The following is a 5,127-nucleotide window of genomic DNA, read 5'->3' on the forward strand; positions in this document are numbered from 1 at the left end:
GATATTGTAATAAACGTATTGGTCGTGAGCGCGCATGTCGCTCGAAGCTCCCATGATGCTCAGTGTGCTCAATAGAGCGAGAGGATAGGATACCTGACCTAATAAAGACTGCTCTTGTAATAAAAGTTGCAAGTCAGACCTCACATGGAGTACTGATGTCATCTTTGGGCAGAAGTACCTGGATACCAGCTTGGACCCTTTGACTCGCTGCATGGCAGAGACGCGCTGTACGAATTGTCGTCGATCCCACCCAAACATACAGGCGGTATGAACTCTTAAGGAGGAACTTCGCCTCCTTGTGTGTGTTCTATGGCCCGTACAATGGGTTGTGTTCTGAGGAACTCTTTGACATGATGACAACGTCCATTTTTCATCATCGCACCGCTCACCATTGACAGGGCGCTCATCCACAGACCTTGCAACCACCGTGCGGTTTCAGAGGAATTTTCACCCGCGGACGCTCCGGCTGTGGAATGAGCTCCCTGCCGAGGTATTCCCGGTGAACTACCGTATGAAGTTCTTCAAAAAATGATTGTACAAAGTTTCTAATGGGTCGGCAACGCGCACGTGACACCCATTGAGTTGCAGGCGTCCATAGGTTACGGTGACCACCTTCCATCAGGTGGACCGTATGCCTGTTAGCCACCGACATGGTATAAAAAATGTCATCTTACGTCTAGCTAGATCAGTTGGCGCCCATAAACTACGTTGACTTCTTATCACAAGGGCCGAAAACTTGTATATAACATGGGTATAAATGGAACATGGATTGAACCATTTGAACCTCACGACCCTCGATTAATTTATTTTTCCCCTCACTAGCTCGGAAACACGTGTTTTGTCCTTTAATACCAGCGGGTAAAAACGCATTTTATCCACTAGTGGGTAAAGTAATTTGACCTTGAATAAAGTCAAATTAACTGCTTTAAAATTGATAAAAGTAGGTGAATCTAGTAATAAAGATGATTTACCACCTGTGGAACTACTGAAAGCAGTGATAAACGCATTTTTTGCGTTGTAGTTTCCTCGCTATAGTGAGGGGAAAAGTTTTGTGTTACACTCGGGTGCAAATGTATTTTACTTCTCGTGTGTTAAAAAACTCGCAAGTTCAGGATTCTATTCTCGAACCACTCGCTTCGCTCGTGGTTCAACTATAGAATCCTTTCACTTGCTCGTTTTTCAATTCCACACTCGGCGTTAAAATACAACTTTGCCCCCTTGTATAACAAATAACTATTATGAAATTAATCTATTTTACAAAAGTCTGAAACTTTTTTTATGGAATGACGTTATTATTTAATTTTTATAACATGGAATTTGTTACTTAGTATTCACCAAGTTGTTTTTATAAAGTTAGATTTATAAATAGCTAAATACTTAAAATAGTGTTTAGTTAAGCCCATGTAAAGGACAAAAAACAAGGCCTATTTGGTTTCTTTGTTTTAGTACCTAGCATGGTTGGAGCGCATTAAATTAGTTGCATAGCTCGATCGATCAAATAGGACGTAGATATTAATAATAGGAATGTAGGTATAGGTATATAGGGGGTTGTTACGCGTGGGGTGGCCGCGATCAATACTCGCTACGGACTGCGCACGCGTCTCGGGTGGACGCATGTCGTCATGGACGCCATAGATATATGTGTAGGTATATTGGTATAGTACGTAGGTATACAGAACAATACAGTAAATAAAACATATTGTGAAATTGTACACACAAAGACGCATACTTAATTTAAAAAAAAGGTAGTCACTTATGTACGTACTAAAAATATTTCCTCACTAAAAAAGTCAATATTCAAGAAAAACTTAACTAGTGACTGGGTAAATCGTTATCATAATATTATTTATAATAATTAAATATTAATTTAAAATAATTTTACTTGAGAATAAAAAACCTATGACGAGGACTCGACTACAAAGACGCTGACGATGGGTAAACAAAGTTACTCACCAACACCATGTGCTTTGCTACCGATAGACCAATATTACGAAGGGTTTACGATAGCATTTTGTTTTTATGATCGTGCGGGTCGCTAGTATAATAGCGTCGAGTTTACGAACGAGAACAAAACAGTTTGTGAATTGTTAACATGATAACAGGCAGGTGTGTGATGCGTCGTGTATCTTTTTGTATTTTGGCAATTTGAGTTACACTTATTATAGAATTGATTCATATTATTCAAAAATTAATATTATAATTTTACTTATTTCTGACATCCATTATTAGAGAGCGCACACACGGGCAACTTTTGGCAGCGACTTTTTTGTCGCGACCATGGCCTAAGTAGTATGAAAGTGCGCTCACGAAGCGACGCAACTTTTCATACAAATACGAAAGTCGCCGAGCAACTTTGTCGCCCGCCCATTTCATCAAAATATGTTTAATGAGAAAACAACACATGTCTACACGACTATAATAAAAGTAGGTATAATAATACATATATGTATTTATAATAGCACTTATAGCCCTTACCACCGACAGATTGGCGCTGCCCCGCTTCTGACGGCATCATAAGTTATATCTTGTTTTATCCATATTATAAATGTTTTAACTTGCGAATAAAAAGTAGTAGTATAATAAATAATTGGGAATAAAGATAAATATATATATATATATATATATATATATATATATATATATATATATATATATATATATATATATATTATATATATATATATATATAATATATATATATATATATATATCTGTATAAAATGCACAACTAAGGCAGCGTCCCCACTCAGGCGACGCATGTCTCGCGGCGCGGAACGGACGTCTCCGCCACGCCGCCTGAACGTAATTAAAAAAAAAACGTCTCCTCAGTACATTTTGTATAGGAAGGACGTAAGACGCGCCGCCAGGCGGCGCCTGAGTGGGTACGCTGCCTAACTTTACATTAAATAACACGAACCACAATTTCAAAGCTTTTCATTTCGTAATCCAAATAAAGAACTATTGAACTATTAATGATGTAATAGTTTTAACATTTTATGTGAGCCAATACAAGTCGTACCTGTACCTACCCAAGTGGATATCTATTGGTGATAGTGATAGTAGATACTCCACTAAATCGCTAAAATGCGTGATTAGGCAATTTTATTTTGTAGGTAATTTTTAAGCTGTACTACAGTAAGTAGTTCTGGGTTTGTACTTGCTTAGAAAAATATTACAGCTCATTAAAAAAACATCATGTACCTACTTGATCTTTTGTTTTTAGCGAGACGATCGTTATATAGTATTTTATGCAACTGGCGTTTGACGCCACGAGTATATGTTTGACTCAGTTAAACACCGTTGCATACAATATTTTTTCTCTGACTATGGACTCATTTTTTAACAGTTTTCTAGAATAACTTTCGTGAAATTCACACTGTTTCCTGTATTTTGACCAAATTTTGACGCAAAGGCCTTCTTTCTGTTCCTGCACTCAACCTGTCGCTCGCACTGACCGCGCCGCTGTCAGCACCCGGCCGGCTCCCCGCACACCCACGCCATATCCATTAAAGGCTTCCTAACAATGCGTTAAAGGCTAGATTAGATTAGTTTTATTAAAAGAACGCAAGTACCATAACTTTACTAATATGCTAATAGGTATAGGTAGGTAGGGTTTTTCTGTAGCAGTTATTAAAGCAACTTTGGTTACCAATAGAATATATTTTATCCTTTTAATATATTAATTACCTACTCAAAATATATCGGAATACCACAGGTAGAAGCTAATATTTTCCGTGTAGGCTAAATCGTTGTGAATTAGTGATTCAATACTCTTTGTGTGAGCTCTTAGACTATCATATGGCCGCTGTACACACATGGCCAACGGTTCCACCAGCCCTTTGTGAAACCCCTTGGCCAAGATAAGAGCCGCTGTTTACACATTGGCGAACCAATCACTTGGCATTGGCTCTTCATGAAAGATGGACGTGGAATGGAAAAGTCTAGGAAATTCTAGATCATAGACGTTGACAGAAAAATTTGATTAATAGTTATTTGTTATACAAGGGGGCAAAGTTGTATTTTACCGCCGAGTGTGGAATTGAAAAACGAGCAAGGGAAAGGATTCTATAGTTGAACCACGAGCGAAGCGAGTGGTTCGAGAATAGAATCCTGAACTTGCGAGTTTTTTAACACACGAGAAGTAAAATACATTTGCACCCGAGTGTAACACAAAACTTTTCCCCTCACTATAGCGAGGAAACTACAACGCAAAAAATGCGTTTATCACTGCTTCCAGTAGTTCCACAGATGGTAAATCATCTTTATTACTAGATTCACCTACTTTTATCAATTTTAAAGCAGTTAGTTTGACTTTATTCAAGGTCAAATTACTTTACCCACTAGTGGATAAAATGCGTTTTTACCCGCTGGTATTAAAGGACAAAACACATGTTTCCGAGCTAGTGAGGGGAAAAAAATAATAACCCCGTAGTAAAATTAAATTATTTGAAATATTAACAATTTTTTGAATATTATGATAAGAACATTTATCTTTTTTAGGAAATACATTAAACATTTGCAAGGTTATTTTATTTCCTAAAATCTACACTATTATTGACATAGATAAACTTATTATTTTCGTAAATATTTCACTACCGTCCTCTCTGACGGCTGACGACCAACTGAATGAAGCGCCAACGTGTAAACGCAGTTGGCCATTGGCGCCAAGATCCTTTGATGTGTGGACAAAAAACCGACACCAATCGGTTGGCCGGCAAGCGCAAGCGCCAACTGCCAACTTACGGCCAAGTAGCCCTCTACACGCTTGGCCAAGGGGGCTGGTGGAACCGTTGGCCATGTGTGTACAGGGGCCAATAGAAAATGACTATCGACTTTTTTAATCGATTTTTAGAATTTTTAAATGTATTTATGATTTTCTTTATATTATTAATATTAAATGTACTTTCAACAATGAATGTCTATGTTTTTTTAATTTTTTTTGACTCAGTTTTTGTAGAAAAACATTTGAAATAATTTAAATTGTAATTTTTTTCGGTATTTTCAAGGTATATTTTTTTAAAGGTATAATTTGTAAGGTTGTCGTTAATAAATTTGCACTGGTAACACTTAAAATGTCAAAATAACTGTCAAGGTGGCATGTGTCACTTATGTCACATTTGCGGTTTG

This window comes from Leguminivora glycinivorella, chromosome 5 (assembly GCF_023078275.1).
Source record: "Leguminivora glycinivorella isolate SPB_JAAS2020 chromosome 5, LegGlyc_1.1, whole genome shotgun sequence".
Classification (NCBI taxonomy): Eukaryota; Metazoa; Arthropoda; class Insecta; order Lepidoptera; family Tortricidae; genus Leguminivora; species Leguminivora glycinivorella.